We start from the raw sequence: 26,128 nt of genomic DNA, 5'->3' as shown, positions 1-26,128 counted from the left end.
GACTATCGGCTGTTTCTGACTTGGCAGTTAACTATTTAGGTGCCATGGTCAACGCTGACCGTGCAACTAAACAGTCAGCTGTAGGGACTTTCTCCTATCGCATCTCATCGACACACCCTGCAGCAAGATCATAGGGTGCTGTTGGGCCAGAATGACTGCCTGGAGCCTATAGAAGGCTCACAGAGCCACCAAGCATGAATGCCTAGAACTTGAAAGGCAGCATCAAATTTGCTATATACTTTGATACTAAAAGTATTGCAGTATATTGTACAAGCGATCAAATGATCACAAGTTCAAGTCCCCTGTGGAGGCTAAATAAAAGCATTAAAAAAATTAATGTTTTTCTAATAATAAAAAAACAAAAAAAAAATCTTTGCCCATTTTCCTAATAAAAAAAACTAAACAATTTAAAACCCTACATATTTGCTATTACCATGATTGTAATATTCTGAACTATTGACATATCACAATATTTGTACTGTAAGGTGAAGGCCATAAAAAAAATTTAAAAAAATGGTGATAAAATAAAAATACTACTCATGCCGTAAAACACTAGCCTCTTACAGCCTAAATCAATGAAAAAATAAAACTTATGAGTCTCAGAATATGGTGATGGAAGTAATTTTTATTTTAAAAAAAATGTTTACTTTTTAAAAATGAAAAAAAAAATAATTAAAACTACATTAAAGGGGTTGTCCCGAGAAAGCAAGTGGGGTTCAGCACTTCTGTATGGCCATATTAATGCCCTTTGTAATATACATCGTGCATTAAATATGAGCCATACAGAAGTTATTCACTCACTTGTCTCCGTCCTCACGCTGTCTCTGCGTCCCCGTCGCCATGGTGCCGTCTAATTTCTTCCTCAGCAGTCTGTTTTAGACGCGCTTGCGCAGTCTGTACTCTCCCTGCTGTGAACGAGCCGCTCCAGCGTGCCCGTGCGATACAGCTCGTCTGTGTGGTCAAGAGAAGGGAGAAACAGCTGTTTGCTGTATTCTCCGGCAGACTCCACCTCCCGCTGTGATGCATTCTGCCGACCAGCCAATGGGGTGGCTGGATCGGCGTTTCATTCATTACAAGTGCACGCCTCCACCGATGACGTCAGTCACCTGCTCACGTGATCGGCGTCTCGGGAGCGCGCATGAAAGCCTCCTGGAAGCGCGGTGCACCGTGGAACGCACCCTGGGACATCACAGGCGCCATCTTAGATGAAGAACTTTATAAGTTATTATTTCTTCTAAACAGTAAGTAGGAAGCAGTTTATAACCGCTTTAAAGGGTTGCTTTATGCCGGGGGGTGACGGGGAATGGGCTAATTGAAAATTTTGAGGTTTTGGCTCGGGACAACCCCTTTAATTTAGTATCATGGTAAGTGTACTGGCTCATAGACCAAAGTACATATGTCATTTTTGCTGCCCTGTGAGCTCTGTAAAAACGAAACCCACTATTTTTTCATTTCATCCTAATTAAAAAAATTTTAATACAATAGTTATTCCATACAATATTTATTACATAAAATGGTGGCATTCAAAGCTACAATTTGTCTCACAAAAAACAGGCCACTATATGGCTATGTCAATGGACAAATTAAAAAAAAAAGTATGGCTCAAGGAAGGTGGGGATAAAAACAAAAACACTAAAATGAAAGGTGATAAATCTCGGATACTAAAGTGGTTAAAAAACCTGTTGAAAATCAATGAGGAAAACAGCTGAAACATTTAATTCTGCTTTAATTTCTGTTTCTCTGCTGCTCAAATGGAACAGAGAACCGAAAAATGGTTAACTGAAGCTAACGCCAATGAGAAAGAGTTGGAACATAGAATACAATACAACATCTGTCACTAGAGCATAAAATAACTCTGTAAAGGTTTTGCATATCCAAGCACTTCTGCCATTTTTTCGCCAATTATTATGCTTCATTTAGGTGGTAACAATAGACCAATAGAATGTGTGTGCATATATATTAAAAGCGCCATAATTGGAAGAATTTTGAAAAAAAAATATCATTTTTTCCCATTTTTAACTGCAATATATTGAATATATGCACACATACTGTAGAAATTTTCGATAAGATATATATTTCCATCTGTTTACTTTATTCTGGAAGCACAATTGAAAATTTTTAACCATTTAGCAGACATACAAATTTAACATTAATTATTAACATTTTGAGGAACATCTTGTCAGAATGATAGATACCCGCACAAATGACCCCATTTTAAAAAAATACACCCCTTAACTGAGGGGTGTCATGAGTATTTTGACTTCCGTTTTAGTATCCAGGAGTTAATGTAATTTTGAGGTGAAAAAATAAAACTTTTTACAAATGAGTCAGTTTTTTTTTATAGTGCATATGAAAATGAGGATTCGCACCACAAAATGAATTGCCCTGTGTTTAGAAACATACACACTGTGGCCCTAATCTTATGTTTTATTCATAACGGGGCTCAAACCAAAAGTATCAGATGGTGGCTTTCAGAACAGAAAACGCCTCCCAATGATGATTTTGTTTCAGGGGCAAAATTACCGTATTTTTATGTGTTTCCATCTGCTGAATTCAGAAATCACCATAAAAATGACCGATTAGCTCTTGCTTTGGAGATACAGTAACATGTTATTTTTTAGAGTTTCTTTTTATTTTGTGGAATTTTTTTTTTTGGGGGGGGGAGTTGTTACACCTCTTAACTGACATAACACAACGTTCTCCATAAGTTTGTAGGTTCTAAACATAATAAATGTTGCTATTACTGAGTTTCATATTGTTTCTGCTTCCCTTTTTTTTTAGAATTTCTGGTTTTGGAGTGCTTTTGAAGTGTAAAATTTGCTATATCAAAATGCCACGAAAATGTGGAAATTTAGTGAATGCTTGTTACATTTGTAGTGAAATTTTCATCACAGAAATGCAATCTGACGCCTCTTGTGAAGATTGCCTGTCATCATTGTTTTGGTATGAAGGTAGGGGACCAGAATAAGTCATGGGCTCCACATATATGTTGCAACTCTTGTTCAGTTAAACTATGAGAATGGCTGAAAAATAAAAAAACGATCTATGGCTTTTGCTGTGCCTATGGTTTGACGGGAGCCTAAAACCATACAGATGACTGCTATTTCTGCTCGACTTCACATATAAAGGCAGAATTGTCAATTAAGAAAACAGGAACAGTACCCGAATCTTCTATCTGCTATTCGACCTATTCTACATTCAGATAGATTACCAGTTCCTACTCCACCCCAAGATTATGAGCTTGAAGTAGAAAATGTGGAAAAAGAAGAATCCAACAAGCCTTCCACATTCCATGACCCTGACTTTGAGGTAAAAGATGATACACCGCACAGTCTGAGTCCAGCGAAATAGAGTGATCTCATTCGGGACCTTGATTTGTCAAAGGAGAAGGCAGAACTTCTAGAGTCAAGACTACAGCAATGGGATCTTCTCCAACGGGATGTCAGGGTCTTACAGTAAAGAGAACATCAGAGGGATCTGCTTCCTTTTATTGAGAAGAAAAACAATCCGGTTGTTTGCTGCGTCGTTAATAGCTTGATGAAATGTTTGCATTTGAACCATGATCCAACTGAATGGAGGCTTTTCATAGACTCCTCCAAGCTTAGTTTGAAAGCTGTATTACTTCACAACGGCAACCATCTTCCTTCTGTTCCTGTTGATCATGCAGTTCACATAAGGAAGACTTATGCAAATATGACAGCTGTCCTCAACTCAATCAAATCTGCTGAACACAAGTGGAAAATCTGTGGTGATCTAAAAGTCATCGCCGTATTCTTAGGAATACAACTGGGGTCACTAAATACTGTTGCTTTTTATGTATGTGGGACAGTAGGGATAGGAATTAAAATTACATTCAAGCGGACCGGCCTACAAGAAATCTTGACTCTACCAAGATAAATGTGATTGCTGAGCCTCTCGTGGACCCAAAAGATGTTCTTCTTCCACCCCTTCATATAAAGCTGGGTTTAATTAAAAATTTTGTCAAAAGGTATGAACCAGGAAGGCCAGGCATTTAAGTACTTAAGAGCAAAATTTCCTAGATTGAGTGATGCAAAGGTTAAGGAAGGTATTTTTATTGGGCCAAAAAATTCAACAACTTGTAAAGGATCCTGCGTTTGACAAGGTTTTGTAGGGAAAACAAAAAGGAAGCTTGGCAAGCCTTAAAGGGAGTTATTCATGGATTTTTGGGCAACAACAGAGATGATAACTACACTCAGTTGGTGACAGTACTTCTGGAAAAATAACATCAACTCGGATACATCATGTCCCTTAAAATCCACTTTCTCCACTCCCACCTACATGTTTTCCCTCCTAGTTGTGGAGCTGTCAGTGAGAAAGATTCCACCAGGATATTTCTGTAATGGAACAAAGATATCAGGGCATGATATCAGGAATGAAGCAATGCTTGCGGATTACTGTTGGTCTGTGTGTAGGGATGCTCCGAAACTCACAAGAGGCAAGCCAAAAGAAAACGATCTCATGAAGCCAACACATGATTCTCTTCGCACCCAATCACCTGCCAGAAATTCTTCCATCAATTTACAACTCTTAGAATGTAACAGTCATGAAAAAACATTTCAAATGCACCTTTAATCTTGTAAGTATATGTAATTAAAATGTATCATTTTCTCTTAATCTGTTAAAATAACATACTTCCACCAATTCTATATGAGAAACTAGGGCTAATAAATTTTCTTCATTGTCAAATTCGTTTTTCTCACCCCAAAATTAGGATTTTTGACTCGTAGTAGATTTGACTCAGAAAGTTAAGGAAACATTACAAAATATTTTTTTTGTTGGCCAATGAAATTTGCTTGAAGGTGATTTAAGCCCCATAGCACACTTGTAGAGCCCTTGAGCGACCAAAACAACAGACAACCCCGACAAATCACCCTATTTTCAAAACTAGACCCCTTAGTGAATTCATCTAGTGGTGTACTGTGTATTTTAACCACACATATTTTGAATGAATCTAAGCAAAGCAGAAGAATAAAATTACAATTTTAATTTTTTTGGCATTTGTTTCTTTTTATAAAGCACTTTTCTTTGTACAGCAAAAATATGAATGAAGCGTTTCACCCCAAAATGGATACCCTGTTTGTTCTATGCTCAGAAACATACCCCTTGTGGCCCTAATCTTATGTCTGCATGCACAACGGGGCCCAAACCGAACAGAGCATCACAACTTCAAATGTCTTAATTTTTATGTGATCGCCATTACCCACTGGATAATGGCGATCACGTTACCGGAAATTGCTCACTGCGGCACTCGTTCACTGCTCAAGGCTACCTTTAGTGGCTAGGAGCACGGACATTTTAAATTTCGCAGGCCCTCCCCAGCTTGTGCATTTGCGTCTGCCATTTTGGCAACGGGCGCATGCGCTGAAGCTGGGGAAAGGTCCGCGGATAAGGATCCTGTCGGGGGACATCGCCAGAGGCCTTAGGTAAGTAATTTCACCTCCCCTCATGAATCAGATCTGTGATGGGAGGTGAAACTAACTTTTTTCTACTTTTACATGATTGCCGCTATCCATCGGATAGCGGCAATCACGTGACCAAGGACCACATTCACGGGCCCCCATGAAATCTCCAGACTCTTGGCTATGTTTGGTAGGCATTTCAGTGACAGACGCGTGCGCAGAAGCTGGGGTAAGGTCCACGGATTAATCCGGGCGCCTTAGGTACGTAGTTTCATCTCCCATCATGGATATGATCCATCAAAGGAGATTAAACAAACATTTTCTTTTCACACTTTTTCTTTTTTACTTTTACATAATACCTGTTATTCATTGGATAACAGCGATCATGTGACCGAGAACTGCATAAAGCGGCTCCCTGCTTTGGGCTACTCATACTAGCCAGAAGTAGAGATTTTTAAATTTCCCAGGCTTACCAGCCCTCTGCGCATGCGTGTGACGTAATGACATCTGGTGCAGATGCCGGCTTCAGGCCCTGGAGGACCAGAATGCCGCGAGACATCACAGAGAACGGGGTAAGTATTCTCAGCTTCTCTGTGGAACCCAATCCATAAGGGGAGCTGAAACCTTTATTTTATTTAACTTTGTATTCACTTTAATGCGATCGCTGATATCTGGTGGATACCAGAGATCGCCTGATGGGAGGGGCTAACTGCGGTCCCCCATGACAGCTCCAGGTTGTCGGCTACCACTGGTGGCTGACAGCAAGGAGGTGTCACATCCACAGCCTGAAGGGCTTTAATCCCCAGAGCGATCGTGTTTTTACAGCCCTAGAGATTAAAGCCCACTAAAGCACTACTAAAAAGTCTATGGAGTGGTCACTAAGAGGCTAAGATCTTGTGAATTCTCTGATGTTTAAAAAGATGTGATTGCTTAGTAAAACATTTCCCACATTCTGAACATGAGAATGGCTTTTCTCCTGGGTGAGTTCTCTGATGTTTAACAAGATCTGATTTAACTGAATAACACTTCCCACATTCTGAACATGAGAATGGCTTCTCCCCTGTGTGAGTTCTGTGATGTTTACCAAGGTCTGATTTATCTCTAAAACACTTACCACATTCTGAACATGAGACTGGCTTTACCCCTGTGTGAGTTCTCTGATGTCTACCAAGATTTGATTTCACATTGAAACATTTCCCACATTCTGGACATGAGAATGGCTTCTCTTCTGTGTGAATTCTCTGATGATCAACAAGATATGCTTTTCTAATAAAATTTTTCCCACATTCTGAACATATGTATGGTTTCTCTCCTGTGTGATTTCTCTGATGTGTAACAAGACGTGATTTATCTGAAAAACGCTTCCCACATTCTGAACAAAAGAATGGCTGTGCTCCTGTGTGATTTCTCTGGTGTTTAAGAAGCTGTGATTTATGTGAAAAACACTTCCCACATTCTGAACAAACGAATGGCTTCTCTCCTGTGTGATTTCTCTGGTGTGTAATAAGACACGATTTATCTGAAAAACGCTTCCCACATTCTGAACATGGAAATGGCTTCTCTCCTGTGTGAGTTCTCTGATGTTTAACAAGAAGTGATTGCTTAGTAAAACCTTTCCCACATTCTGAACATGGGAATGGCTTCTCCCCTGTATGCTTTTTCTGATGTAAAACAAAATGCGATTTCTGCATAAAACATTTCCCGCATTCTGAACATGAAAATATATTTTCCCCTGTGTCAGCTATTTGATGTTCTCTTTTGTGAGCTTTATTCTGCTCATCACTTTGTGATGAATTAGAAGATTGGACCTGTATAAGGGGATCGGATGTTGGATCTTTGCTGAGAAGGGCTGAGGGGAGATCTGGGATAATGGTAGGTTCTTCATATGTATCTTCAGTGAAAAAATTTGATTTCTGCGTAAAACATTTACCACATTCTGAACGCGAAGATGGCTTCTCTTTTCTGTGAGCTCTTTGATGTTCTCTTCTGTGACTTTTCTTCTGCTTATCAGCCTGTGTTGGATCAGAAGAGGGGTCCTGTATAAGAGGATCAGATGATGAATCTTTGTTGTGAAGAGCTAAGGGGAGATCTAGGATAATGGCAGGTTCTCCAAATGTATCTTGTCTACTCTGATCATCTGCATCAAAATCTGCAAATATCAGACTCCCCTCTGAGCTCCTGGTACCGTCATCTGCCAAGAATAAAGCCGAACCTATTATTATTGAACATGAATAAAAATTATTGACAGTAATAAGCAAACAAATTCCTATCTAACAGACCTCAGAGTGAGTACCATCAAAAGCTCAGGGTTTTTGTCACCAAGCTGTTCTTTTTCAGTTTTCCCTTTCTGTGGTGAAGCCCCCATCTTCATACGTTCATATGTTAGTGTCACCACGCCTCTAGTAAATGCTGAGTGGAGAACTATAAAAGGTTCTTGTAAGTCAATGCTATTAGGTGGTGTCCATCTCACACACTCCCTGAGAGCTACATGCACTTCCTTACAAATCAAGGAAGAGGAAACCAGGAAAACTAGCTATATGGTTACATTGAGAATTAGTTTGGAGGCTTTTGGGTCTTTAAATATTAGGAATTCATCCATTAAGGTTCACCTGGATATGACGGATAGACCCCCATGTTTTGATCAAGATATGAGCTAAGAACATTGTATTTACATACGGGTAGTATAAACAACAGTTGTGAATTTTTATTCGGGTATTAAAGGTGTATGAGTGCTGAATCCTGTTTCTGTTTGGCCTTGTTAATGTCAACTGCAGCCATTGCATCTGTAGCTCTCTACCCTGCTCTCCCCATGAAGAAGGGAGACTCCCTCTTCTCGCACACATAGCCAATCTTAATCTTGCACAAAAGCTTTGGTTAAATGGGTGGGAAACTCCTCTTGCCCACTCCTTGGGCTGTTCTCTGGATTACTGTAGTCACCATAACCTCCCTTTTCATGCCTAGTCAGGGCTTCTCCCTTTGTGCAGCAGCCACTACAGTAGGACCAAAATTGCACTTACCCCTAGTGTACACCACATAACATACACTAGATTCCAGCTACTGGTACCATTATGCGGTCCCTTCTACAAATTGGATAATCTGGCCTCATAAATGCAATCCTACCATTCATCTACAGTGGTGGTGGAACAGCAGCATCCAATGGGCAGATATGGAATTAATTACGTCACCACGCATGTCATCAAAGGGGGTCGGACCAGACCCCTCTTCACTAGTCAGAGAAACAGCCCAGCCCATTGGTGCAGTTCTGCAGAACTACTTAGTCTTCACCTTCTAAATCTAGCTTCTTTTTGGTCGTCATTCCGCACACACTCTTATAATACTACTTGTATATTTAACGGTTCAAACCAAATCTAATGTGTCCCTTAAACAAGCCCTCATGTGGACATTTCTCAACATGATATTAATCTTCCCTGCTCGCAGTGAGATTTGTTATATGATAATGATGATCCAGCATTCAGGTTTCTTCCTTCCAGTCCCTGAAGAGAAGCATTCCGGACACTCATAGCGCCTTCCATCCTCCAAGGAATCTTCTGTTATCCGGGTCTATGTCTCCACAATCTGGAGTCTAGGAGTCTAATAGGAGCTAATTGTCAGGACAGTGTCCGGGATATGGGGGTCCCTGAGATATCCCGCAACCCCTGTCCCTGCCTACTTGCCCCCCTGGGCTAACCCCCAGGGCGACAACTGGGCGGCGGTCCCTACCCTCACTAGGGAAGCGGGACACGGGAAGACAAACAGACACTGAAGACAAACAACGGTAGAATGGTCAGACAATCCGGGTCGGCAACAGGAGGGTACGCAGTACAGGGGGGTCAGGCAAAAACGTAGTCAAGGTCCAAAAGCAGAGGTCAGGAAAGCCGGGGTCACAAACAGGAGTCAAAAGAATACGCGGGTGCAGCTGGAAGACCAAACTAACACTGGCAAGGGCTGAAAGGAAAACACACCTTTTTAAATGCTGTCAGCGCTCCCGCCCCAGAAGCCGATTGGGGCGGGGAGCCTGACAGCAGCAGGGCTAATCAGGGAGGTGCTGGGGACACACCCCCAGTCTGCAGCACAGACAGTTACTAGGGAAGCCAGCCTGGTAGTCAAGTGCCTAGAGAAGCACCTGCTGCCTCCCTAGCAACCCGGCGGCGACCAGTCTGACAGCGGCCCGGGGAGATCACAAGAACCGGGGCTCCCCTACGCCGCACTCCTGTAACCCGGGTGGCAGGACCGGTGGTGTGGGCACGGGGCCCCCGAGAATTGCTGGTTCTGACAGTACCCCCCCTTCTACGGGGGGACACCGGACCCCCATGGCCAGGAGCGGGCTTGAGCGGGAAGGCCCTGTGGAATGATCGGACTAGGCGTGGGGCATGAACGTCCCTGGCAGGGACCCACGTCCTATCCTCAGGGCCAAATCCACTCCAGTGGACCAGGTACTGCAGTACACCTCTAACCCGTCGGGCGTCAACAAGCCTTTCTACTTCATACTCCAGTTCCCCCTGTACCAAAGAAGGAGGGGGCGGGTTCTGGGTGGGTAGAACTGGAGTCACGTATTTTTTAAGCAAGCTTTTATGAAAAACCTTGTGGACCTTCCAGGAGTCCGGAAGTGACAACTTATATGACATCGGGTTGATAACCTGCGACACAGTAAATGGGCCAATGAACCGAGGAGCAAGTTTCAGGGAGGGAACCTTAAGTCTCAGATTTTTGGATGACAATAAAACCTGCTCCCCGACCACAAAAGGTGCCGAGATAGTACATCTTTTCTCAGAGTATTTACGTAGCTTCTCTTGGGAGCCCTGAAGGTTCTTACGAACCTGGGCCCAAACTGTGCACAGTTCCTCAGAGGATATGTCAGCGGCCGGATTGTTCGAGACAAGGGGAGTAGAAAGCGAGAATCGGGGATGGAACCCATAGTTACAAAAAAAAGGTGACACTTGAGATGACGAGTTAACATGGTTGTTAATAGCAAATTCGGCGAGAGGCAGGTAGTTGGCCCACTGAAACTGGTTATCAGAGACAAAAAGTCGCAGGTACTGGATAAGTTCTTGATTCATCCGTTCTGTTTGTCCGTTACTCTCGGGATGGAAGGCGGAGGAAAAAGACAAATTGACATTTAGGTTTTTACAAAAAGCTCGCCAGAAGCGAGCGACGAACTGTACCCCTCTATCTGACACAATATCCTCGGGGATCCCATGTAGCCGAACAATCTCCTTGATGAACATTTCAGACAGAAGTTTGGCGTTAGGTAACTTGCAAAGCGGAACGAAATGTGACATTTTAGAAAAACGGTCAACTATGACCCAAATGACCGTATTCCCCAGCGAGGATGGCAGATCAGTAATAAAATCCATGGACAAATGGGACCATGGCCTGGACGGAATGGGCAAGGGAAGAAGAGGACCCTCAGGACGTCTCCTGAGATTCTTCCCCCTTGCGCAAACCGGGCACGCGGACACAAATAACCGTACATCCCTGGCCATGTGCGGCCACCAATAGAGTCTGGATACTAACTCTAGTGTACCCCTGATACCGGGGTGTCCAGCTAGGACTGAAGCATGTGTCTCCTCTAACACTTTCAATCTCAGTGACAACGGAACAAAAAATTTGCCTTCCGGAAGGGCTTCAGGGGCGGATTGTTGAGCAGCGTGTATGAGAGGTGAAAGGTCGGAGGAGACAGCAGCGAGGACCACTCCAGGAGAGAGAATGCTCTCAGGCTCAGACTCGGAAGGTTCCGGAGAACCAAAACTCCTAGACAGGGCGTCTGCCTTGACATTTTTAGAACCGGGTCTATAGGTAACAACAAAATTGAACCGAGAGAAAAACAAGGCCCAGCGGGCTTGCCGAGCATTTACCCTCTTAGCGGAATCTAAATAGGTGAGGTTTTTATGGTCTGTGAGTACCGTGATCTGGTGACGAGCTCCTTCCAAAAAATGCCTCCACTCCTCAAAAGCCCACTTAATAGCCAGCAATTCCCGGTTGCCTATATCGTAGTTCCGTTCAGTGGAAGAGAACTTTCTAGAAAAATAGGCACACGGTCTAAGGTTAGTGAGTGTGGAGGGCCCTTGGGACAGTACCGCTCCCACACCAAACTCTGAGGCATCTACCTCCACCACAAATGGGCAGGACAGATCCGGTTGTACCAGGACAGGCGCTGAAGAGAACGCCGCCTTTAGGTTATCGAAGGCCCTCAGAGCCTCAGAAGACCAGGTACTCACATCTGCTCCCTTTCTGGTGAGGTCCGTTAGAGGTTTAGCCACCACGGAGAAGTCTTTGATGAACTTGCGATAGTAATTGGCGAAGCCGAGGAAGCGTTGAAGAGCTTTCAAGGTACCTGGCCGGGCCCACTCCGTGATGGCTTTCACCTTCCCAGGATCCATCTGGAAGTCGCATGGCGTGATGATATACCCCAAGAATGATATCTTTTGTACCCCAAAAACACATTTCTCGAGCTTAGCAAACAGCTTGTTATGTCTGAGTCGAGCTAGCACGGTTTGAACATGAGTACGGTGACTCGGCAAGTCGGAGGAAAAAATCAGAATGTCGTCTAGATATACAACGACAAACACCCCCATGATATCCTGAAACACAGAATTCATGTACCCCTGAAAAATGGCGGGGGCGTTACACAAGCCAAAAGGCATTACTAGGTATTCAAAATGACCGAGAGGCGTATTGAAGGCAGTTTTCCACTCATCCCCCTCCCGAATGCGAATGAGGTTGTATGCCCCCCTGAGATCAAGTTTAGAAAACCATTGGGCACCAGCGACCTGGTTGAGGAGGTCAGGAATGAGCGGAAGGGCATACTGGTTTCTGACTGTGATCTTATTTAGCTCTCTATAGTCAATACAGGGCCGGAGACCCCCATCCTTTTTCTCGACGAAGAAAAACCCGGCACCCACCGGGGATTCTGAGGGCCGGATGTGCCCCTTGGCCAAGCTGTCCTGGATATAGTCCCTCATGGATTCTCTCTCTGGAACCGTAACATTATAAATGCGGCCCTTAGGAAGTTTGGCCCCAGGAATCAAATCGATTTTACAGTCCCATTCCCTATGAGGGGGCAGGGCTTCAGATAATTGCTTGGAGAAGACATCCGAGAACTCGGAGAGGTAATCTGGTAGGGGAATCCCCTCGCAGGTGGAGATCCCCACCTCCACCGGACATAGGTGGTTGGCACAGCGGGGACCCCACTCTACCAGTTCCAACGTGTCCCAATTTACTACCGGGTTGTGCTCCCGGAGCCAGGGGAGACCTAGGACGACGTCCACAGACAAATCTCTCATCACCAGAAATGTGCAGGTTTCAACATGTAGGGCTCCTATAGTAAACCTTACCTCAGGGGTAACCAGATTAACTACCCCTGCTTGCAGTGGAGTGGAGTCCACTCCTGAAACAAGAATCGGAGTCTCTAAACGTAACAGAACCCCGGACAGTTGAGCAACGAAATTAAAGTTAACGAAATTAGCAGCAGCCCCAGAATCAACGAAGGCTTGCCCAGTACGGTGGAAAGAATGGAATTCTAGGGTGCAAGGCAATAACATTTTGGACAACACAGGGAGTACCTTGGCTCCTAGACAGTCCTCCGGACAACTGCCTAGGAGCGGACGTTTCCCCTGCCATGGCTTCTTGGCGCAGGTTGCAATGCGGTGACCCGGCTCCCCACAGTAGAAGCAGAGGTTCTTCTTCAGGCGATTTTCCCGTCGTTGCTTGGGGTTCATGGCTCCCAGCTCCATGGCCTCGGTGGTGGGAGGTGGAAAAGTCGGGTCAGTAGAAGAAGTGGGCGTGGGGAGTGGAGTGGTCCGAGCGGCGTGTCTGGCCCTCAAACGTCGGTCAGCCCGAATAGCCAGCGACATGGCTTGCTCCAGGGTTCTTGGCTCCGGGTGGGCCACGAGTAGGTCCTTAAGACCCTCAGACAGACCGGTCAAAAATAGGTCTTTTAGGGCGGCATCATTCCACCCGGATTCTGTACAGTGCTGGCGGAATTGGGAACAGTAGTCCTCCGCCATCTTGCAACCCTGGCGCAGGGCCAGAAGCTTGGAGACTGCGTAGCCGGCACGGTCGGGTTCGTCATAAATTTGACCCAAGGCGGAAAAAAAGGCGTCAAGGGATAGTCGGGCGGGAGAGCCAGCAGGTAATGAGAAAGCCCAATTTTGGGGCTCTCCCCTCAGGCGGGTAATTACAATTCCCACTTTCTGGTATTCAGTACCAGAGGAGTGGGGGCGGAGATCAAAGTAGAGCTTGCAGCTCTCTCTAAATGCGAAAAACTGACTTCTCTCTCCGGAGAAACAATCCGGAAGCGTGGCTCGAGGTTCTGTCATTGTTCCTGGAGCGGAAGGGGGCTGCATGGGACCTGCAGCTGCCGCTTGTTCCTGTCGCTGCAAGCGGGCTGTTAGGTCCTGGGCAAGGTTCGTAAGGAACTGGACCTGGTTCGCTAAAGTTGCCATGGCCTCCATCGAGGGGTTCAGAGTTGCCGGGCGGATGCAAGGGTCTGACCTTCGTTCGGCCAGTGTTACTGTCAGGACAGTGTCCGGGATATGGGGGTCCCTGAGATATCCCGCAACCCCTGTCCCTGCCTACTTGCCCCCCTGGGCTAACCCCCAGGGCGACAACTGGGCGGCGGTCCCTACCCTCACTAGGGAAGCGGGACACGGGAAGACAAACAGACACTGAAGACAAACAACGGTAGAATGGTCAGACAATCCGGGTCGGCAACAGGAGGGTACGCAGTACAGGGGGGTCAGGCAAAAACGTAGTCAAGGTCCAAAAGCAGAGGTCAGGAAAGCCGGGGTCACAAACAGGAGTCAAAAGAATACGCGGGTGCAGCTGGAAGACCAAACTAACACTGGCAAGGGCTGAAAGGAAAACACACCTTTTTAAATGCTGTCAGCGCTCCCGCCCCAGAAGCCGATTGGGGCGGGGAGCCTGACAGCAGCAGGGCTAATCAGGGAGGTGCTGGGGACACACCCCCAGTCTGCAGCACAGACAGTTACTAGGGAAGCCAGCCTGGTAGTCAAGTGCCTAGAGAAGCACCTGCTGCCTCCCTAGCAACCCGGCGGCGACCAGTCTGACAGCGGCCCGGGGAGATCACAAGAACCGGGGCTCCCCTACGCCGCACTCCTGTAACCCGGGTGGCAGGACCGGTGGTGTGGGCACGGGGCCCCCGAGAATTGCTGGTTCTGACACTAATGGTTCCTTAGTTGTAAAACTGAGAAGATTCTCTTCTCTCAATAGTACTGACAGCAAACGATGAAGGAGTCGGCCTCGCTCACATAGATATATTTTATATCCGCACTACAGATGGATTTTACACTCAGATTTTCTATTTCCAAACTTTTTTTCTTCTAAATAATGAATACAATACATAAGATAATCTTGTCATTATTATGACTAAGTTGACCCGATGTTCGCTAAGCGAACATAAAATGATAAGAAAAATACTTGTGAATATTTTATGAACTGTTTATTACATTCCCATTTGTAATGTTTCCTTTCGCATAGTTACAGGAGGACTTTTGTATTTTGAAAATCACTTCCTGGTTACAGAGGTTCATAACTCTCGCCTCCACGACCACTGAGATTGGGTCATCTGGGGCTGCATTGATTGGTTCATCCAGCACTGCTTGGCCGATCATAGCGGTTGTGGAGTTGGGATTTTTTAACTGAATTGTATCTTCAGCACTGCCCCTCTCCTTAAGCATCGCCCTGCTGTCCCTTTAGCAGTACCCCTCTCTTTCAGCACCTCCTGCTGTCCCTTCAGCACCGCCCCTCTCCTTCAGCATTGCCCTGCCGTCGCTTTAGTGCTGGCAGCTGTCCCTTCAGCACCGCTCACTCCACTGTAGCATCACCTGCTCTTCTTCAGCGCCGACTGCTCTTTTCTGTGCCGCCTGCTGTTCCTTCTGCGCCACCCTGCTACCCTTCAATAGTGGCCGATCCCCATCAGTACTGGCCGCTGTCATTCAGTATCGGCTGCTGTCATACAGTATCAGCCACTCGCGCTCACTTAGCAGCGGTTCACTGTCCCCAGGCACGCGTCCATAGACTTAACATAGGAAGTTTGGGCTGTCCTCACATGTCACTCGCTGTACCAATCTCCAATTTTGGGATTTTACTGGACCTATGGGGATGTCACTAATCTAATGACACCAAAATCGTTCACCAAAGATCAGACAAAGGGGTCAAAGTGTAGTGCAAGAAAAAGCCTGTAGGCTTATTTATATTAAATGTGGTGAGCCCACAATTACACCCATATTATAAATGCCCATCGTGTGTTATCACCTATAACGGTATCACATGTCATCCACATTTAGTTTGTACTTCAGCTGAATGGGGGAATATACAGAGGAAACTGACAGATCCCAGAGCTTATAAATCTACTTAGCCATCTGCAGCCGCTGACTGAGGAGAATCTGTGACTCCTCTCTGCTGCATTTAGTGGTTACTACTCACTTGGGCAGTTACCTGTAGGACTCTCCTCTTCAAACTCCTCCTTAACCGTCACAATTCTCACTGTATCATCAATATCGGTAAAATCTTTATCTGGATACCAAAGCTGTGAGATAAATATTTTAAATCAGCAGACGGTTGGAGAAGTGATGTAAAGAAGATCATCAATCGTTACAATTACCAAAATGATCAGACAGAAGCAGTTATCTGAGCCACATAGCTGCAGGTCTAGAAGCTGGACATAGATATTAGATGGCGGCTCAATGAGCCGTCAGGAACCTCATCCACATGTATGTCTGGCATGGCTAGACACGCTGCACGTTGTCTCAGTGGAGGAGATCATCGTCTACCAGACACATCTGCTGTTTGTCTCGGGGGAAATAAAGGAGAAGATAGATAAAAATCCAACCTGTTGGCTCCTTATTCCCACTAGCAGTCTCCACCACCAGAAAACTGGGAGAAGATCCTGACAACATGTAATGTCTCTGGTCAGCGGTAATCCTGCCATCTCAACCGGCCTCATCACACAAGTAGAAGACATCTAATAAGACTGAAGACAAGAGCTTCACAGCCTTCTAAAGATCAGAGGAACATTTCCATCTACCTGGTTGTCCTGTGGAAGAAGAGGAAGGGGACATCTCTCTGGTGGGCTTCTCTTACTGGATGGAACTGAAGGAAACACAGACAGACACTGAAGTCATTTTTTACATACAGATAATCTAATGACACCAAAATCGTTCACCAAAGATCAGACAAAGAGGTCAAAGTGTAGTGCAAGAAAAAGCCTGTATGCTTATTTATATTAAATGTGGTGAGCCCACAATTACACCCATATTATAAATGCCCATCGTGTGTTATCACCTATAACGGTATCACATTTCATCCACATTTAGTTTGTACTTCAGCTGAATGGGGGAATATCCAGCGGAAACTGACAGATCCCAGAGCTTATAAATCTACATAACTATCAGCAGCCGCTGACCGAGGAGAATCTGTGACTCTCTGCTGTATTTAGTGGTTACTACTCACCTGGGCAGTTACCTGTAGGACTCTCCTCTTCAAACTCCTCCTTAACCGTCACAATTCTCACTGTATCATCAATATCGGTAAAATCTTTATCTGGATACCAAAGCTGTGAGATAAATATTTTAAATCAGCAGACAGTTGGAGAAGTGATGTAAAGAAGATCATCAATCGTTACAATTACCAAAAATGATCAGACAGAAGCAGTTATCTGAGCCACATAGCTGCAGGTCTAGAAGCTGGACATAGATATTAGATGGCGGCTCAATGAGCCGCCAGGAACCTCATCCACATGTATATCTGGCATGGCTAGACACGCTGCACGTTGTCTCAGTGGAGGAGATCATCGTCTACCAGACACATCCGCTGTTTGTCTCGGGGGAAATAAAGGAGAAGATAGATATAAATCCAACCTGTTGGCTCCTTATTCCCACCAGCAGTCTCCACCGCCTGAAAACTGGGAGAAGATCCAGACAACATGTAATGTCTCTGGTCAGCGGTAATCCTGCCATCTCCACCCCTCTCATCACACAAGTAAAAGACATCTAATAAGACTAAAGACAAGAGCTTCATATCCTTCTAAAGATCAGAGGAACATCTCCATCTACCTGATGGTCCTGTGGAAGAAGAGGACGGGGACATCTCTCTGGTGGGCTTCTCCTACTGGATGGAACTGAAGGAAACACAGACAGACACTGAAGTCATTTTTTACATACAGATAATAAAGTCCCCGTGTATTTAGTCCTGTCTATTACCTGGTGATGGGAGCGTCTGGCGGGTCTCCATCATGGCGTCCTTGTACAGATCCTTGTATCCTTCAAAATACTCCCACTCCTTCATGGAGAAATAGACAGCGACATCCTGACACCTTATAGGAACCTGACAACACAATATACAGTCATCACCCAGAAGCCTCTAGTACTCTTACTATATAATGTCCCAGCATTCCCTGCAGCGTCACCTCTCCAGTCAGCAGCTCAATCATCCTGTTGTTGAGTTCTAGAATCTTTTGTACATTGATGTCCTCATGTATCAGGGGGTGAGGTGGGGGCCACGTGATTGGGCTCAGGGGTCTTCCCCATCCATCGCTAGAGGTCTTCTTCACTACTGTGTAATCCTGTATATGGGGAGACATGAATAAATATCACTGCAGACATTTCCAGAGTCCATCACCTCTCCAGTGACATCATCTGGTATTAGCATAGATAAAAATGATGTAATGTGACATCATCAGAATCTCTCCCCTCCAGTGACATCATCTGTTATTACCATAGATAATAATGTAATGTAACATTTCCAAAAAGTTGCCCAATGTTTATACCCGCTCAAAAGAGAATGATGTAAAATGATATACTTTAGTGACATATATGTACTCAAAACAGACAAAGACACTTTAACATTGATGAATATATGGCTGAACTAAATCCTAACTGAGTCCATAAAAGAACTAAGTATTTATTGCTAGTTGTGAGGGCAATAGTCTTTAGCCACTAATATATTCACCCAGCATGCAGTGTTTGAGGAGATGATGTAACTGATGGCAACCAATAGTAGGATGCCAAAGCAATATTCAAGTATCCTAGACGGTTAGTGATTGTAATTAAATACAGTGGTTGGTATGTAGCCAATATGAAGACTTAGGGTCACTCTTCTTTCATTTCATCGAGGATAATATATCACATAGATCCTACATGTATGATTATAGAGAGTATATCCTAATTTATATTCTTTCAATCAATCAATCTCTTGAAATATTGTGTACATTTTGTGCCTGATTATGTATCCCATCCATATACAACAAGCTGTCTAAGGGCAAATTCCATCAGAGCCTAGAAATACATAGAATACAGGAAATTATTTTGTGAACTAGGATTGAGAGAAAGGTTTTAGTGGACCATATTAGATAAATGCTGAGGATGATAGATCTTCATTTAAACCTAAAGGGCATTTATTTTGTAGATGAAAAATCCATCTTTCCTCTCTCGAAGGAGTTTGATGTCCAGGTTTCCATTTTTCTTAAATCTAATAAATGGCACATTCTTTTTTTTGGGGTAGTGAGTCTGTGTGGTGGCAGGTGCATTGGCAGAGGACACACACACACCCTGTTTTGCCTGCTCATGCGCCCGCACTCTATAGGACACACAGTGTTACTATATCCTTTTGGGTAGATTACTCCCTCTGAGCTGTCATTCATGATAGAACCACTGCTCCTTGGTCCTCCATAGACATAGCCACACATTGGCTAGAAACCTAATGATCCCACCCTCTCCCACATAAAAAAGCTGTCACTGTAGCGCTGCCTTGCCTATAGCCTACCTGAACTCCTGGGTGCGTGAAACATGTTGGCAGGGCATGTGTTACATGTTTTTTACACTGTGTATAGAAATGGCTCAACTATACAAAAAAGGATTATAGATAGCTAGTAGAGATGAGCGAACGTACTCGGTAAGGGCGATTTCGCAATCGAGTACCGCGATTTTCGAGTACTTCACTACTCGGGTGAAAAGTACTCGGGGGCGCTGTGGGTGAGCGGGGGGTTGCAGCGGGAAGTGGGGGGGGGGGGGGGAGAGGGAGAGAGAGAGGGCTCCCCCCTGTTCCCCGCTGCTACCCCCCACTCCCTTCTGCAACCCCCCGCCCTACAACACACCCGAGTACTTTTCACCCGAGTAGTGAAGTACTCGAAAATCGCGGTGCTCGATTGCGAAATCGCCGTTACCGAGTACGTTCGCTCATCTCTAATAGCTAGGCATTGAGGCCATCCATTGTGGTCTACAGAGACCTCTCTCACATCTTTAGCCTGGGTCACAACTGTGATTGATGCATAATCAGCATATCAGTTTACTGGAAGATAGGGATAGGTCTACTTTTAAAGCACCTCTATTAACGAACTCCCTGTGCATCTCAATATTGGTTTCCAACAGTTATGTCAGCTCCTCAAACATTGCATGTCGGGTGAATAAATTAGTGCCTAGCAATATATATTTAGTTCATCAATAGACTCGTTAAGGATTTAGTTCAGCCACCTGTGCCTCAATTTTTTAATGCCTTTGTCTGTTTAAGTACTTACATGTCAACAAAGTATATAATATTATATCATTCTCTTTTGGGAGGGTATAACCATTAGGCAATTTTTTAAGAAATTATGCTTATTTAGCCAGTTGTATACTAGGGCTGTTCACATTCTCTACAATGATGTAATGTGACATTATTAGAATCTCTCCGCTCTCCAGTGATATAACCTGTTATTACCATAGATAATGATGTAATGTGACATCATCAGAATCGCTCACCTCTCTAGTAAGCTGGAAGAGTATCTCTAGGTTGAGATTTATTATACTCTCTGCCATCTTGTTCCTGTCCTTCTCCATCCTTGATGAGTCAATTGCAATAATTCTTTTATATAGAAAATAATGGAGGTTGCTGTGTTTTAGGGACCTGAGTCAAAAGAAGGTGAGAAAATGTAAAATCCACAAAAAATACAATATAAAATCATCTTTTTTTTTGAGTAAATAAGGGGAAACATTGAGGAGATATTAATATAGAGACAGCACATCCACTGTGTAATCAACTCTTTGTTTCACCTTTACAACCAGATCAGAATTATCTTTAGAAGAATCGGAACACTGGTTTTGGCCCCACGATCTCTGCTTTTTAGGCTAGTGCCCAACTACCTGCTCTCTAGGGGACTGAGGAAGGCCCTCAACACTGGTTTTCATTAGTTTGCCAGAATTGGTGAGCAGCTGTTATGCCATTTTTTATCTGTTGGTAACAGGGCTTCCACAAAAATCTACATACTCATTTTTATTCCTCAAGCCGCTCCAGACTGCTCCCTCCTATGTCTGGGTATGTGTACATACTGATACACATGACCAGTGCTGGACACTCTCGGATCTCAGACTCTGGGACCAGGAATTGGCCACAGCAGTCATGTGACAGAATGTACCTGCACTACCCAAAAGGAAGAAGAGCAGTTCTGAATGGATAGGGGAGCAAAGCAGGCAAGTATGCAATTTTATTTCCACCAGCAAAATGCGCATTAAAAGGGCTTTATTATTTACAGCAGTAGAAAAGGCAACATTATTAATTATAAGGCCAATAAAGGTGGTATTACCTATAGGAGCAGAAAGGACAGGATTATTAACTATAAAGGCAGAAAGTGGCATATCTGAGATCTGTAGTACTATGGGTTCTAAGAGCAGATTTCCACAGGTGTGGCATGATTGTGCTGGCTGGGTGTGGTATTCTCCTGCCAGCCAATCACCACTTATCTGGTTGCAGTTAAATATCTGCCCTCTGCAAGAGGAGGCTGGTTTCCAGTCACTCTGTGATTTGGTTCCCCTGGTGAGCAATCATGTTTTCTTGCAGTCTGGTTTCTGTCTGAACTGTGTCCTGTTGGCCTCTCTGAATGGGGTATTTTCCTGACCAACTGTTTGCATTAGGCTTCCTGCAAGTTGCATCTGCAGTCACATTTATTTACTGTCAGTTTTATGTCAGTTTGCACTCACGATCAGTTTCTGTCAGTTTGCCTCTGCTCTGTCTTGTATTTTGACTGCTGTCGGTTCTGTCTGCATGTCAGCTCATCTGGTTCTGGTTTTAACTAGAGATGAGCAAGCACGTTCGGTAAGGTGAGTTACTCGAGCGAGCCTCGCTCATCTCGAGTAACTGCCTTCTCCTCTGAGCGTGCTCGAGAGGGGGGGGGAGAGAGATATCTCTCTCACTTCCCCCTCTGCTCTTCCCTAGTTTTAACCCTTTCAGAAATAATCAGGACTGAGGTTCCAGTGTGAGGCCGCCTTTATCAAGGCAATCACTTCCCTTACAGGTAGGGCCTCGCCATGCTTCCTTCAGTTAGGAGACAGTTGTCTTGCTAGTGTAAGGACCGCGAGACGAGGAGCCATGAAGTGGGCTTGCGGCTTAAGTGACTTGACCAATTCATGAACTAATTCCTTGTACTTTTATAGCTATTCCATCTGGTTAATCATGCGGAAATGTTGGTGAGTTTTTTGGGTGTCTGGCGTCTGTCATGCCTCTGTCTGTCCACGAGTATGTGGCCCCTGTCTGTGTTCTGAGTTCTGTATATGCCTACCCAATTCTGTCTGTATTCCTGTCTCTGGTTGGTTCTGTATTCCTGTCTATAGTCCGCCTATCTGAGGAGTCAACTACCAACCACTCCAGGACTGTCTTCAGCCTTGATGGGTTGGTCCAGTGGATCCACTAATATCTGTGCAATAAAAACAACAGACCTAACAGACACCAACTGTATTTACTGGATTAAGGCTCACCAACATGCAATTTTGCCGCAAATGTGAGGCGTTTTCGTCAAAACCACCTAGTATCACTTCAGGGAAGTAATGATCTTCCTCTGTGGCTGATAGCCATGGTGGAGGATCACAGAGTGTCTCCCATTATTTTCAATCATAGACCTCACAATGACTCGCACACATTTAGCATGTTGTGTGATGCTGCCACCAATCCCTTTAAAAACAATGGACGATGCAAAGTGAGGGCATGCTAAAACATAGGACATGCCACAATTTTCCCCCGCGATGCAATGTGGCGAAAAAAAAGAATGGAGTTCATATAAGTGTGAGATTTGTGTGTCTCGCAAACGCACAAATCTCACGCAATTTTCTCAGCTGTGTGAAAATGTCCTAAAACAACTGCAATCACTTTCACTGTGTACAGTGGGTATCTAGTATTTAGAAAAAAAATTGATCCTCGGGGGGGGGGGGGGGTCACTGAGGGACACTAATACTGTGAGGGGGTCACTGGGGGGCACTAATACTGTGAGTGGATACAAAGAGCATGGCCTAAAATAATTTGCCATGGCACACTATGTATACAGCAAGGGTTTCACCTCTATTCCATTTTCACATGTTGGGAGGTATGATCTGGCTGCAGATTTATCGCCAAAAGAGAGAAAGAAGGCAGGGCACGATAATTGTCATGACGGGAAATCATAACTAAACTGCCCCGTAGTGTCGGCAGCCTTTATCTCGCCCTGCTTGCAGTGTTTCCACTTAACGGAATCTTTCCCAACAAATTCATTTAGATTTGCTTGACAAATATTGTTGTTGAACTGAATGTTATAAGAGTGAAATAAAGATGTCAGCTGGCGCAAGGCCAGTGGGCCCATAGAAGTCTATTGATGTGCCGAGCATGTGCAGTAAGGGTGCATCTCAGGGAAGACATTTCACTGCGCACGCTCAGCTTCATATTATATTATAGAAAATGATAATACTCAATCTTGTTATTTGTAAAGCCCCGACATATTCTGCAGCACTTTCAAGTAATTTATGACTCCCCACCAAGCTGGGAACTCATTTTACCGACCTTGGAAGAAAGGCTGAGTCGACCTTGAGCTGCTATCTGAACCAAGAGTGGATTAAACTCAAAACCTTCAGGTCATGAGCGAGAGCCTAGGACTGCATTTCTGCTACTTGCCCTTTAGTAAAGGCGCTTTGGTGGTTTTCTGCTTCATATCCCATGGAAGCTGAAGATCGCTGCACTGACTTGCAGGATATGAGTGTGGTCTTCCTGCATTGAAGGTGGATGTGATTTTTGGCAGAATCGCTTGTCTGTTCACACAGATGATTCTAGCCATATGCTGCCGGTCGTGATCATTAAGCACCCATGGACATCTACTACGTTGTCCACTGTGGCTGGTAATGCCTATTATGAGGATTTCCCAGAACACATGACACTGTGGATCGAGGAATATTAAATACAGGCATAACTTTGAAATTGAATGTCTCATCCGTCTTGCACCCGCTATCATGCCACGTACGAACTGTGAACATGTTGCCTTGGCATGAGCAGGCTGGCCAATGTTCAACCTCACAAGATAACACCCCACAACTTATACAGTGTTCCCAAGCTGCCCCCCGAGGCAGCGCCACTTCATCATCTATTTATAAAGTGCATGCCATATTTGGCATGTCAGTGTACATTATAGACACATATATTACATACACATCCACAATATACATTTACTCTTTTTAAGCTGCAGTCAGTAAAGGGGCTGGGCACATGGATGGACCCCTCAGTGATTCAGCCGCCTGCCCCGCCTGCCCCCTTATCTCATCCTGACTGCTGAGCTAGATTTTTGATGTTATGTAGAGGAGAGTGAAAATTACGGGCACCATGAAATCGCACACGCTCATGTAAATGAGGCCTTCGGCTGTTTTCAAGCATGCCGTTTTTTGTTGCGGTTTCAACTGCAAATAAAACCACGTGCTTTTCAAAATCTGTGTATGTTATTTCTTAGCTGCATACATTCATAAAAACTACATATGGTTGTCAACAATTAGGCTATATATTCACAGGCGAGCACAATATTGGGCCGAGAAACTTGGCTTGATGTGTTCCGCGGGAACTCTCAAAGATAAGAAATGCAGCTCTACAGAGTTTGGACTCTACCAATCTACAGTCAGACAGATGGTCTACAAATGAAGGAAATTCAAGACCATGATTACCCCCTCCCCAGGAGTGGTCGACCAACAAGGATCACAAAAAGAGCAGGGCACATAATAGTCCGTGAGCTCACAAAAGAACTCAAGGAAACCTTTAAGCTAAGCAACTAAAGGCCTTTCTTACATTAGCTAATGTTCATGAGTTCACCATCAGGAGGACACTGAACAACAATGGTGTGCATGGCAGGGCTGCAAGGAGAAAGTTGCTGCTCTCCAAAAAGAACATTGCTGCCTGTCTGCAGTTTGCTAAAAATGACCCGGACAAGCTAGGAGGCTATTGGGACAATGTTTTGTGAACAAATTAGACCATAATAGAGCTTTTTGGCTTAAATGAGAAGCGCTATGTTTGCAGAAAGAAAAACACTGCATTACTGCCATACTGTGACACTCGGTGGTAGTAGTATCATGGTTTGGGCCTGCTTTGCTGCATCTCGGCCCAACAACTCAACATCATTGATGGAGCAATGAACTCTGAATTGTATCAGCCAAATCTAAATGAAAATATGAGAAGATTTGTCTGTGAGCTGAATCTCAGAGAATGCGGGTCATGCAGCAGGACAACGTCTCAAAGCACACAGATCTCTCTCACTCTGCACCCCACTTCCCCCACAGCCCCCCCGAATTTTCTCGGACGAGTATGCAGTTACTTGAGAAGAGCGATGCTCGCTCGAGTAACTGCCTTAACCGAGCGTGCTCGCTCATCTCTAGTACTTATACTAGGTTTAGATTGTCATTATTACCATTATTTATGTCCTTTTTCTGATATTATTGTCATTATTACTTATATTATCCTACAAACATTTGCTCCAATGATGTAAAATATTTATACACATAATCTGTGTTGTATTTTTCCTCTTTAAGTACTTCACTGGATGAATACTTCCTTCCTAAGCGCTGCGGAATAAGTTGGCGCTATACAAATAAAGATTATTATTATTATATTATTATTCCTAAAATATAACTTTTAATGTACTAATTAACAATAGCCTTAGACCTGGACAAACAGACAGTGGGTGTTTTCAAAAAAAGTCATCTATTGTTGGTTAAATAACCATCCCTTGCCCCCAAATGGTGACACAAAGGGATATTGAATCGATGACCCAAGAACAAAAAAAATTACTTTATCATATCAATATGAAATCCAAGATGATTTTCTGTCTCTCTATTGTCACAGCTAGTGTATATAATGGTTCTCAAGGTTATGATTAGAGATGAGCGAGCACCAAAATGCTCGGGTGCTCGTTGCTCGAGTCGAACTTTCTGCGATGCTCGAGGGTTCGTTTCGAGTAACGAACCCCATTGAAGTCAATGGGCGACTCGAGCATTTTTGTATATCACCGATGCTCGCTAAGGTTTTCATTGGTGAAAATCTGCAAAACCTAAGAAAGTGCTGGAAACGACACAAACGGATAGGGCAGGCGAGGGGCAACATGCAAAGCTGCATTTCAGGTTCCCAGGTCCCACTATTCAGCCACAATAGCGGCAAGAGTGGGCCCCCCCCTACCAATTTTTACTTCGGACAAACCCTCATTAGCAAGGCACACCTTAGCTGAGCACCACACTACCTCCAACCAAGCACAATTACTGCCTGCGGGACACACCCCGTGCCTCTTCTCCTGGGTTACATGCTGCCCAACCCCCCCCCCCCCCCCGCACGACCCAGTGTCCACAGCGCACACCAAAGTGTCCCTGCGCAGCCTTCAGCTGCCCTCATGCCACACGCTGACCCCATAACCACACCACCCTCATGTCTATTTATAAGTGCATCAGCCA

General features: G+C 44.5%; 1 protein-coding gene and 1 pseudogene across 2 annotated transcripts in view; one reads left to right on the top strand and one right to left on the bottom strand.

The window, feature by feature from the left end:
- Nucleotides 1-26,128, top strand: part of LOC136629139 (oocyte zinc finger protein XlCOF6-like) — a 913,937-nt gene that overhangs the window by 392,860 nt on the left and 494,949 nt on the right. The gene's annotated exons all lie outside the window — the stretch shown is intronic.
- The window catches only part of LOC136627169 (zinc finger protein 850-like), a 532,511-nt pseudogene that overhangs the window by 59,741 nt on the left and 446,642 nt on the right, over nt 1-26,128 (bottom strand).

The sequence above is a fragment of the Eleutherodactylus coqui genome, chromosome 5 (assembly GCF_035609145.1).
Source record: "Eleutherodactylus coqui strain aEleCoq1 chromosome 5, aEleCoq1.hap1, whole genome shotgun sequence".
NCBI classification, from domain to species: Eukaryota; Metazoa; Chordata; class Amphibia; order Anura; family Eleutherodactylidae; genus Eleutherodactylus; species Eleutherodactylus coqui.
This window is presented reverse-complemented; position numbering and strand designations above follow the sequence as displayed.